The sequence below is a fragment of the Pan troglodytes genome, chromosome 15 (assembly GCF_028858775.2).
Source record: "Pan troglodytes isolate AG18354 chromosome 15, NHGRI_mPanTro3-v2.0_pri, whole genome shotgun sequence".
Lineage (NCBI taxonomy): Eukaryota > Metazoa > Chordata > Mammalia > Primates > Hominidae > Pan > Pan troglodytes.
Genome location: NC_072413.2, coordinates 101,884,043 through 101,896,326, shown reverse-complemented (window position 1 = coordinate 101,896,326; position 12,284 = coordinate 101,884,043). Strand labels below are relative to the sequence as shown.

Below are 12,284 nucleotides of genomic sequence, written 5' to 3'. Positions count from 1 at the left end.
GCCAGCTCTTTGTGGGTCAAGTTCTTTAAGAGTTTAGGTTTGATCCTAAAAGTAGCAGAGACCAGTAAGCCACTCTAATCCAGGGGGCTGTAGCCTGAGCAGAGGACTGTGGCAGGGCAAGCTGGGCGGTGGCTGCTCTCAGCCGGGGTGGGGTGGGGGGGATGAGGAGGCAGCAGGGAGGCAAAGGAGGGGCAGGCTTGGAAATAACCTGGGGGGTCTGTTCCCAGTGAGGTCCTGGCTGTCTCCCCTGGGAGCGCTTCTGCAGGCAAGGTCTGCTCTTGGGCAGCTGGGTCTGGCTTCCCTGGCAGGGCCAGGAACGGGGCCCGGAGCCCTGCACGAGACGGATCTGACTGGGTGTCCTGCCTGAGAGCGCCTTCATTTCCCGGATTCCAGGAAGGCTCCCAGAGGGGCAGCGCGCAAGCCCTCAATAGGGGTGTGCGCATCCTGCAGCTCCCGCCAGCCCTTCCGGTGGCCAACAAGAGGCCGGGTGGAGTTTCTGGGAGTGTGTCTGGCCATCCGGAGTCAGGGGCTGGCAGGCAGGAAGGCCCCAAGTTCAGCTAGGCCCCGAGCCTCCCAGAACAGCAGGGAACCGAGGTCCAAGAACCAGCCCGCAGTCACAGAGCAGAGCCACCAAGGGAGAGCCCAGGGCTGCTGGGGGAAAACGGGTGGTGGCGGCCAGTGCCTGGCTGCTGGCCCTGGCCCTCTGTGTGGCCTGGACCCTTCGGCCCCTCCCTGTCTGAAAGCTGCTGGCTGACCGGCTCCACGTTCCAGGTGTCCAAGGCCATGCACAGCCACGTGCTGACCGTGAAGTTGTCCCTGAGCCCAAGCATGCCGACCAGTTGGCCTGGGCACTGCCACGGCAGTGGAGGGCAGCACAGACACAGGCTGCAGGCGACAGGCCTGCCCAAGGGGGAGTTGGCAGCGCACCAGAGGCGAAGGCAGATTCTGAGTTTGCAGCCTCAGCTTCCTGGGGCGGGGGGCAGAGCTAGGGAGGCAGAAATGTGGGAGGGCAGGAAGATGGGGAGAGGCCAGAGGGTTCTGGATGCCTCTGTAGAAAGGCTGGTGGGGTCCCCTTGCAACACTGGCCCTTGGGCACTCAGCATTCAGGCGGGGCCATGGAGGCAGGCTGCACCAAGACGGAGGTGACCAGCTGTAGGGTGGACTTGGGGATGAGCTAAGGAGGCACAGAGAGGGAGGGCTGTGCCCAGGGAAGAATGACTGGGGACCCTAAGAATGAAGCCCAGGGAGGAGGGGGCGTCCCATGCGGGAGACATGGAGTCCCATCACCACACCTGCCAGTGGGCCTCTCTAAATCGCCCCTACCCTTCCAGCCAGCTGCCCCCGAAATGCTGGAGCAGCAGAAACAGCGCAGCTGCTGGCTCTTGCTGGGAGGCCCTGCTCCCGACAGAGCTGTCCTCAGGAGAGGGCAGGGGAATGGGGTTGTAGGGAGCATCTAGCCAGCTGTCTTAGAGGTTGGGGGAAGGAGAGAGAGGAGGCTTGGGCTGTGGATACCCACTGGTGACTTCCAGCAAACAGCTCAGGATGAAAAGGGCTGACTGGAGCACTAGCTCCTCCCATGACGAAGGGAGGTGGGCATTGCTCCTGGGCGACCCCTGGCCCGGGCTAGGAGGGTGGGGGAGCCATTCATCCCAACGGCTTCTCATTCGGTGACCCTGAAACAGGGGGCAAAGCAGGCGTCAGCGTTTCCCGAGCATTTCCTCTGGTGGATCTGCAGCACGTGGGCATGCTTCCAGGGCACTCTGCCAGTCCCCAAAACCACACACGGGGTTGCCACAGAGGGGACTGAAAACATACTGAGCAGCTTCAGTGCTGGACCACAATTGTAAGCACATTTTCTAGCGGCGATTTCACGGTCCTCAAAAGGTGAGTCCCTTGGGTCCCTCCCAAGAAGCCCCAGAGGCCGAGAGGCCAGTGCTGGTTAATGGACCTCACTTTATTCCAGCTTTATTAGCTAATGGCAGCTAAAAGTGATTTTACACAAAATAATGTGTCGGAGATCATTGTTCCCGGGCACAGGTCCCAAATTCCAGCCCACGACCAAAGGCCAAACGTGCCCGTTAATGATTAAACCTCTGGAGTCAGTGCTCAGGGACACAGGCAGGGAGCAGCCCGGAGAGCTGCCAGTCAAGGTGCCCGGCCGGGTGGGGGTGGGGCAGCAGCCAGGCCCCGCCCAACAGGAACCAGTTCCTGCCCAAAGCAGGAGGGGAAAGGCTTTTCCACCAAGGGAAAGCTAAATATTGTCTACTTCCGGCACCCAGGACGACACACAGGCTTCCCATTGTCTGCCGCACAGCAGGTCTCGGCCACGGCCCAGGTTGCACCCGTGTGAGGTCAGGGAGGGTGGAGCATCCTGGGGAGGGGGCCTGCCCCCACCGTCTTCCTCTGCACCGAGGCACATTCTTGGGAAAGGTCTTATGTTGCCAAAAGGGCTTAACCACATGACACGAGTGAGCGTAGGTGGGCACCGGTGAGGAAAAGCCATCCTTGGCAGCAGAAGCCGGTGCAGGGGCGACGCTTCAGACCACAAGAAGCGAGCTCTCCACGGTGGCCGAGGGCTTTTCCACTCGGCGAGCCTGGGCACCAGTCCCAGCTCTGCTACCTTTTCGCTGTCGTAGGATATCTCAGTTTCCTCCTCTGTAAAATGGGAACGTGGTACCTGACCTCAAGGTCACCAAGAGGTCTACCGAGTGGCCCCTGTGAAACACATAGTGCCGGAGCCCTGGTACCTGCAAGCTCTCAATACCCGGCGATTACGTTTATTACGATTAGGATCACAAGATTCTGTTCCTTTGCGAGATCCTTTCCAACCGCACTTTCATGTCAGTGTTCGTTTGCAGGTTGATGTTGGACCGTATTTATATTCAGTGTTTGGGGCTGACCAGGAAGAAATCTGAAAGTGGAAGAGAAGGGAAGGCACTGGTAACCTCGTCTTCCCAAGAGGAGGTCAGAGGTGAGTGTGAAAGTAAACATATTCTTTTTTTTTTGAGACGGAGTCTCACTCTGTTGCCCAGGCTGAAGTACAATGTCACCATCTCAGCTCACTGCAAGCTCTGCCTCCCGGTTTCAAGCAATTCTCCTGTCTCAGCCTCCCGAGTAGCTGGGATTATAGGCCCCCGCCACCACGCCTGGCTAATTTTCGTATTTTTAGTAAAGATGGGATTTTAGCACGTTAGCCAGGCTGGTCTCGAACTCCTGACCTCTGGTGATCCGCCTGCCTCGGCCTCCCAAAGTGCTGGGATTATAGGCGTGAGCGACTGCACTTGGCCTAAAAGCTCATTATTGAAAGCCACTCAGTTACAGAGCGAGACGACCTCAGAAAGCAGAGGAAATGCGCCCGCTTTAAGTTTTTCTTATATGGGGGTCTTATCTGTATAAAGACTAAACTAAGCTGTGCCCACGTGCGCGGGTGGGCTGATAGCATGACAGAACTTATTATTCGGTTGATTTAAAGAAAACTATCCTTGACATTTTAGTATGCAAGTACAAACAGCATAAGTAGAATTATCTTGAAAGCATATATTATTGTGTCTATCAGAACATCTGGACTTTTCATCGTTGTGGGAGTGTGTCCTTGCAGGTATTTTTAAGCTGTTTTCTCATTTGTAAATATCTCAGTACTATGTGACTGCAAGGAATGTCCTTTACTAGTTTTAAGATGAAGTTTGTTTTAAGATGGTGTGACCCTGGCTCTCCTAGGCTCTTGTTTCCCTAATAGCAGAAAGAATATTATTTAAAGTTACCAAGGGCCGGGAGCAGTGGCTCATGCCTGTAATCCCAGCAATCTGGGAGGCTGAGGCAGTCAGATCACTTAAGTTCAGGAATTCAAGACCAGCCTGAGCAACATGGTGAAACCCCGCTCTGCAAAAATACAAAAAGTAGCTGGCAGCGTGGTGTACGCCTGTAGTCCCAGTCACACAGGAGGACTAGGTGGGAGGATCGATTGGGCCCTGGAGTTCGAGGCTGCAGTGAGCTGTGTCCACACCACTGCACTCCATCCTGGGTGACAGAGCAAGACCCTGTCTTTAAAAATTAAATTAAAACATACGCCGGGCGCAGTGGTTCAAGCCTGTAATCCCAGCACTTTGGGAGGCTGAGGTGGGCGATCACCTGAGGTCGGGAGTTCCAGACCAGCCTGGCCAACGTGGTGAAACCCCATCTTTACTAAAAATACAAAAATTAGCTGGGTGTAGTGGTGCGCGCCTGTAGGCCTAGCTACTTGGGAGGCTGAGGCAGGAGAATCACTTGAACCCGGGAGGCAGAGGTTGCAGTTAGCTGAGATCACGCCACTGCACTCCAGCATAGGCAACAGAGAGAAACTGTCTCAAAAAAAAAAAAAAAAAAAAAAAAAGTCTGGGCGTGGTGGCTTACACCTGTAATCCCAGCACTTTGGGAGGCTGAGGTGGGCAGATCACCTGAGGTCAGGAGTTCGAGACCAGCCCAGCCAACATAGTGAAACTCCGTCTCTACTAAAAATAGAAAATTAGCTGGGCGTAGTGGTGGGCACCTGTAATCCCAGCTACTCGGGAGGCTGAGGCAAGAAAATCACTTGAACCCAGAAGGCAGAGGTTGCAGTGAGCCGAGACTGTGCCGCTGCACTCCAGCCTGGGCAATAAGAGCGAAATTGCAACTCGAAAATAAAAAATAAATAAATAAATAAAGTTACCAAAAAAGCAGTAGAAGAAATATAAATAATTACATTAACAATAAAGTTTGTAGGGTAATGTGATGTAGCTGAATTCCCATCTTTCACATGGAGGAGTCAGTAGTGTCTAAAATGTGGTAAGTCGGAGAAAAGACGCTGTGCATGGCGCAGAGCTGTCCAGGTCATTGTCAGCAGAACTACACACAGCAGGAGTCAAAGGAAGCAGCTCTTGGGGAGACCCTGGGAAGAAAAACTGGGGTGGGGAGGTTGGGGGCACAGTGTTACTTCCCATCATAAACATCTCTGTGTCGGCCGGGTGCGGTGGCTCACGTCTGTAATCCCAGCACTTTGGGAGGCCGAGGCGGGTGGATCACGAGGTCAGGAAATCGAGACCATCCTGGCTAACACGGTGAAACCCCATCTCTACTAAAAATACAAAAATTAGCCGGGCATGGTGGTGGGCGCCTATAGTCCCAGCTACTCAGGAGGCTGAGGCAGGAGAATGGCGTGACCCGGGAGGCGGAGCTTGCAGTGAGCCAAGATCGCGCCACTGCACTCCAGCCTGGGTGACAGCGAGACTCCGTCTCAAAAAAAAAAAAAAAAAATCTCTGTGTCACTTATGACTATGACTGTTTTGCTTTCATTCAAAGGACACTTTGTTGGCCAGCTATGTTGGCTCGCGCCTATAACTCCAGAATTTTGGGAGGCCAAGGCAGGAGGATGGCTTGAGCCCAGGAGTTTGAGATCAGCCTGGGCAACACAGTGAGACCCTATCTCTATTACAATAATATAATTTTTAATATGTTTAAGTATAAAATTATTTTTTAAAAAAAGATGCTTTGTTGATTTGTTTGTTCGTTTAGTGGCAAGATCACAGCTCACTGCAGCCTCAAACTCCCTGCCTCAAGCAATCCTCCTACCTCAGCCTCCCGAGTAGCTGAGACCATAGACGTGCATCACCACTTCTGGCTACTTTTTTAAACAACTTTTTGTAGAGACAAGAGTCTCACCATGCTGCCTAGGCTAGTGTGGAACTCCTGGCCTCAAGTGATCCTCCCACCCTGACCTCCCAAAGCACTGGGATTTCAGGCCTAAGCCATCATGCCCAGCCAAGACACTTTGTTAATTATAAAAATGTTTGGAGTCATCAACAATTTCAGAACTAAAAATGTAAGTTTGCAAAAAGATCGGGTTCCATTTACCATTTGGCAGAAGCCCCAGAAGAGAAGGTGTCTGAAACCAGCAGGCAGCTTGAGCCTCAAGAAACCATCTGCCTCCCTGGTACTTCTGCCACTGGTTCTTGGTCCACCTGTGGAGCCATGAGGCTCAGGAGGGGTGGCCTTGCCTACTCCCAAGGGACAGTCCTCTAAATATTCAAAGGCAGCTCTCCTGCTCCCCTGAGCCTTGTCATCTGCAGGGTAAACTTTACCCACCTCTCCAGCTGTTTTATGGACAGCCTATATGATTCTTTCTGGCCAGAAACCCCAGCAAATCAGCATATACAGGGAGACAGGAGTGGTCCTCTGGCTGCTGCTGAGAACACACCATTCACCCACCCATCCACCTATCCATCCACCCATCCACCCACCTCCCCATCCACCCACCCGCCCAACCACCCATCCACCCACCCACCCAACCACCCATCCACCCATCCATCCAACCACCCATCCACCCACCCACCTATCCACCCATCCACCCATCCATCTACCCACCCATCCACCCATCCATCTACCCACCCATCCACCCACCCATCCACCCATCCACCCATCCACCCATCCACCTATTTATCCACCCATCCACCCATCTTTTTTTTGTTTGTTTGAGACGTCTCACTCTGTTGCCCAGGCTAGAGTGCAGTGGCATGATCTCGGCTCACTGCAGCCTTCGCCTCCCGCGTTCAAGCAATTATCCTGCCTCAGCCTCCTAAGTAGCTGGGATTACGGGCACATGCCACCATGCCTGGCTAATTTTTTGTATTTTTTTTTTTTCTAGTACAGATAGGTTTCACCATATTGGCCAGGCTGGTCTCAAACTCCTGACCTCAGGTGATCTGCCCACCTTGGCCTCCCAAAGTGCTGGGATTACAGATGTGAGCTACCATACCTGGCCATCCACCCACCCATCTATCCGTCTACCCACCCACCTATTCATCCATCCATCCATCCACCCACCCCACCCCCCACCCACCTGTCCATCCATCCATCCATCTATCTACTCACCCACTCATCGACCCATCCATCCATCCATTCACTCACCCACCCATGCACCTGTCCATCAATCCATCCATCCATCCACCCACCCACCTTTCCATTTATCCATCCATCTGCCCATCTATTCATCCACCTGTCCATCCATCCATCTATGCATCCACCCACCTGTCCGTACACACACACATCTGCCCACTCATCCGCCGGCTCATCCATTCATCTACCTACCTACCTACCCACCCTTCCATCTGCCACTTCCTGATACCTTCTCAGAGCCAGCACCATGAGCTCTGTCCTTACAGAACATCGAATGCAAGGGCCAGACTGACCTGTAAGCCAGCAATGACCACATGGGATGGGCAGTATTGGGTCAGCCCCAGACGCAAGAGCATCAAGAAAGACTTCCTGTGTGGGGGAGACCGTGAGGAAGACACTTGAATAACCAGTCTCAGGTTAGGGCAGCAGAGAGCGGGAGAAGCAGGGGGTTGTCCACATGGCCAAGTCTGACCAACTCAGGGGTCAGGTCAGAGAAGAACAACGATGTCACCAGTAGTAGTGATTCTACAGCAGTCTCCAGCCTCCTTCTGCAGACACCCTCCCCAACCTCAGGAAAGGCTCTGCAGCAACAAACTCAGCTTTGGAGCCCCTCCTGCTTGTGTCCTGGCCTGCTTCTCCCACTGAGTGTTCAACCTGGGGCAATGAATTCCCTTCCTGAGCCTCCAATCGCTACCTGTATAAATGAGAAACAAGGCTGAGTCTGGTGGCTCATGCCTGTAATCCCAGCACTTTGAGAGGCTGAGGTGGGTGGATGGCTTGAGCTCAGGAGTTTGAGACCATCCTGGGCAACATGGCAAAAACCTGTCTCTACTAAAAATACAAAAAATTAGCCAGGCGTGGTGGTACATGCCTGTGGTCCCAGCTACTCGGAAGGCTGAGGTGGGAGTATCGCTTGAGCTAGGGAGGCAGAGGTTGCAGTGAACCAAGATCGCGCCACTGCACTCGAGAAAAAAAAAAAGGCTGGGCGTGGTGGCTCATGCCTGTAATCCCAGCACTTTGGGAGGCCGAGGCGGGTGGATCACGAGGTCAGGAGATCGAGACCATCCTGGCTAACATGGTGAAACCCCATCTCTACTAAAAATACAAAACATTAGCCGGGTGCGGTGGCGGGCGCCTGTAGTCCCAGCTACTCAGGAGGCTGAGGCAGGAGAACGGCGTGAACCCAGGAGGCAGAGTTTGCAGTGAGCTGGGATCGCGCCACTGCACTCCAGCCTGGGCGATAGAGCAAGACTCTGTCTCAAAAAAAAAAAAAAAAAAAAAAGGAAAAAAGAAAAGAATTGTGAAATGTTCTTGGGGGTTTGTGTGACAAGGGTTTATTGAGCACCTGGTATATGTCAGACACAGTTCTAGGCCCTGGGATACAGATGTGAGCCGAAGTCTCGCCCTCGAGGCCCTGTGAATTAGAGTGAGCACCAAAAGCATGCAGCACAGCAGGGCTGAAAAACCAGCAGCCTCAAGAAGTGTTGCCTTTTTTTTTTTTGAGACAGGGCCTCACTGTCACACAGGCTGGAGTGCAGTGGCAAGAACATGGTTCACTGCAGCCTCTACCTCCCCAGGCTCAAGTGAACCTCCCACTTCATCCTCTTGAGTACTTGGGACTACAGGTGTGTGCCAAGCCCGGCTAATTTTTGTATGTTTTGTAGAAATGAAGGCTGGGCATGGTGGCTCACACCTGTAATTCCAGCACTGTGGGAGGCTGAGGTGGGCAGATCACTTGAGGTCAGGAGTCCAAGACCAGCGTGGCAGACATGGTGAAACCCTGTCTCTACTAAAAATACAAAAATTAGCCAGGCATGATGGTACGTACCTGTAATCCCAGCTACTCCGGAGGCTGACCCAGGAGAATCACTTGACCCTGGGAGGTGGAGGTTGCAGTGAGCCGAGATCGTGCCACCACACTCCAGCCTGGGTGACAGAGCGAAACTCCATCTCAAAAAAAAAAAAAAAAGTCCGGGCGCAGTGGCTCAGCCCTGTAATCCCAGCACTTTGGGAGGCCGAGGCAGGTGGATCACTTGAAGTCAGGAGTTCAACACCAACCTGGCCAACATGGTGAAACCCCATCTCTACTAACAATACAAAAATTAGTCAGGCGTGGTGGTGCACACCTGTAATCCCAGCTACTCGGGAGGCTGAGGCAGGAGAATCACTTGAGCCTGGGAAGTGGGGGTTGCGGTGAGCCGAGATTGTGCCACTGCACTCCAGTCTTGGCTACAGAGTGAGACCCTGTCTCAAAAAAAAGAAATGAGGTTTCACCAAGTTGCCCAGGCTGATCTCGAACTCCTGGGCCCAAGCAATCTGACAGCTTCAGCCTCCCAAAGTGCTGGGATTACAGGCATGAGCCACTCCGTGTAGCCAAATGTCACTTTCTTAACAACAATGCAGATGCAGGACCCCCCACTGCACACAGGGCCCTGGGCCTGCCTCTGGAGGGGATGCCATGAGCCCCTCCAGCCCCTTCTTCAGCTGTTGAGGAATGTGCGCCCACAGATTCTGTTGGTGGAGACTTTCTGCTGAGCCGGCTGCGGTTCTGGAAACCCCCTTTCCCCCTTAAAAAAACCTTCAAGGCCTCCTAGCTATGGCCTGCGGAGGGGGTAATAAACATGAAGGAGATGTGGCTCTTCCTTCCCACAGGCCTCAACCTGCTCGTTCTGTTCAGCCTCCTCCAGCTCAGGGAGCAGGACCGCGGGCCACAGGTCGCATGGCTGCGGGAAGAGTCCATCCTGCAATTGATAGGAAAAGATCCTGCGGCCGAGTTTGGCCAAGCTGTTGATGGCCACTATGGAAGTGACCTCCGCAGACGGCACATCTGACTGGCCCCGGATGCTCACTCACAGCCACGGCACTGCCCAGACACGGGGCCTTCTTCCATAAGACCCGGAGGCCTGGCCTGGAGGGCCTGGATAAGCACGCGGCAGGCTGGGCGTGTGGTGGGCACCCACCCAGGGAGGGGCGGGGGAAGCTGGATGTCGCCGCAGGAAAGGCCCAGGCTCGCCTTCTTGTCAAGTTGCCATTGTCACCAAGTCCAGGACACAGCATCAGAGAAGAAGGTGGCTGCGGCAGGCAAGGCCCGGGCTGGGTGGGGGAGGGGCGCCGGGGGAAAAGAGCACCGACCCGGTCTGGGAGAACAGAAGCCCCCCAGCAGGAAGGAAACGTGGCGGGCAGGAGGTGCCCTCTGGACTCAGGAAAGGGAAGAGGCGGTGCCGGCCACGCCCAGGCCACGCCCCGATGCCACGCCCCCCGTGGGTGGCGGGGCACCTGGGCGCTCCAGAGCCCAGGGCGCACCCTCAGCCAAAACCCTTGTCAAGCGTCCTGAAGCCGGCTGGCCGCCCGCCTGTCCCTGCCGCGTCCCCCTCCACCGGGAGGGCAGGAAGGCGCTCCCGGCTGCCTCTGCTTGGCTTCTCCAACGTCCCCCCAGCCGGTGCGCGCTCACCCCTACACTGGGCCTTCGCAGGTTCAGGGCGCTGGGGGCGACCACCACCCCGACGTGGCTCTCCCTGCCTGGGACCGTCACAGGCCCCCGGGAAGGGTCTGCCAGGTTGGACCGTATCTGAGCCTGGGCCAGGGTCAGTAGAAGGTGTTCTACTACCTAGACAGCAGAAGGTATTCAGGAATGGAGAGAGCCAAGGGCTGCCCACTTGCTCGCCCCCAGGGAGCACCTTCTCCCCAGGAAGAGGCTCTGCCTGAGTGGCTGCTCAGGGCCTCTTATCTGAACCCTCCTGGGAACAGGAAGCCCTGAACCCTGGACCTAGGGATGGCTACAAACATAGGACAAGAACACCAGCCACAAGCCACCACAGTGGCTGCCACCATCGACCTGCACCTTCCTGGGGACTGTCACTTTTTTTTTTTAACAGGGACTGATCTCTGCTTACTGCAGCCTCCACCTCCCAGGCTCAAGAGACCCTCCTACCTCAGCCTCCCCAGTATCTGGGACTACAGGCGCAAGCCACCATGCCTGGCTTTTTTTTCTATTTTTTGTAGAGATGGGGTCTCAATATGTTTTGCCCAGGCTGGTTTTGAACTCCTGAGCTCAAGCGATCCTCCTTCCTGGGGCTCCCAAAGTGCTGGGATTATAGGCTTGAGCCACAGCGCCCAGCCCATTAGGGAAGCAGGAGCCCAGGACAGCCAGAGCAATGCCATTGTAAGTTCATCTCCATCCTGAGACTAACAAGGCACATTCCTTGCCAGCCACGACTTGTGGTCACAAGAAGCTTACAATCAAGGGAACAGCCTAAAGATACCTGCAAGGACTCACTCCTACAAGAGAAAGTCCAGATGTCCCCATACTCGTAACAACATATGCTTTCGAAATAATTACAGCTATCATTAGATGTACTTACACTAAAGTGTCAAGGATAGTTTTCTTTTTGTTTTGGTTTTTGGGTTTTGGGGGGGGTTTTAGGTTTTGTTTAGACAGGGTTTTGCTCTGTTGCCCAGGCTGGAGCACAGTGGCACTATCATAGCTCACTGCAGCCTCAGCCTCCTGGCCTCAAGCGATCCTCCCACCTTGGCCTCCCAAAGTATTGGGATTAGCCACCTCGCCTGGCTTGTTACTCCGTTAACAAGTGATTCCACCTGACCAGCCAGCATCCAGGGGGATTGCGCCCAGGGAGGATGGTACCAGGGCCCCTCACAGTGGTCAGAGCCAGGAATGGGCCTGGGATGGCCACGCTCCAAGGTCCAGCTGACAGCCCCAGACAGCAGGGAGGGCAGGTCTCAGGGCAGAAGGTGACCAGTGGCTGGGACCCAGACCAAGGCTGCAGCCCTGAGGTGCCACACAGGGTCAGGCAGACAGGGACCAACAAGAATGGTACAAAAGGGAAGGGACCCGGCCAGTTGGATGGGCTTGTAAGAGGGTTCTGTGCAGAGCCACCTAGCAGGAACCAACCTGGTCAAGCCCTCTGGCCTCAAATCTGGCTTGGCTCCTGCGACTGAGCTGGAGCCCAGCAGGGGAATGGGGAGAGTAGGACCAGTCATGTGGCTCTAGGGATCCTGTGGCAGGGAGCCAGGCCAGGCCTGAGACTCCCTCTGCAGGGGTCAGAGGCCCAGTTCTGGGCCCCACGTACCAGCCTGTGGCCAACCTCTAGGCTTTTCTGACCAAGGCCAGACTTTTCCTGTAAGGTCCCCTGAGACCAGGCCTGGAGGGAGTTGGACGGTGGAGCCTCAAGAGCCCACATCTTGACAGGGCCCCGCACTACCACCTCCTGTCTATGGAACACCCCATCCCTCCTCTCTTCAGGGCAGTTCAGACATTGAAGGAAGAGACAAAGAGCCTTGAATGTCACGAAAAGGAGGTTGGACTTTATCCTGCAGGCAATCAGAAGCCAGAAAGGTTTCAGGATGGATGGGCTGATCAG

General features: G+C 54.9%; 1 long non-coding RNA gene across 2 annotated transcripts; it reads right to left on the bottom strand.

Annotated features, from left to right (window-relative positions):
- Positions 1 to 1,933: 1,933 nt before the first annotated feature.
- LOC104002184 (uncharacterized) lies at positions 1,934 to 10,445 on the bottom strand. 2 transcript variants are annotated; one of them, XR_008538953.2, is made up of 4 exons: positions 8,735 to 10,445; positions 7,200 to 7,275; positions 4,718 to 4,916; positions 1,934 to 2,911 (listed from the first exon to the last, which is right to left on the bottom strand). It is a non-coding gene; the product is annotated as an uncharacterized LOC104002184 (long non-coding RNA). The 2 variants fall into 2 exon arrangements; XR_001709373.4 differs by lacking the exon at positions 7,200 to 7,275 and having other exon boundaries at positions 8,735 to 10,151.
- Positions 10,446 to 12,284: the final 1,839 nt, after the last annotated feature.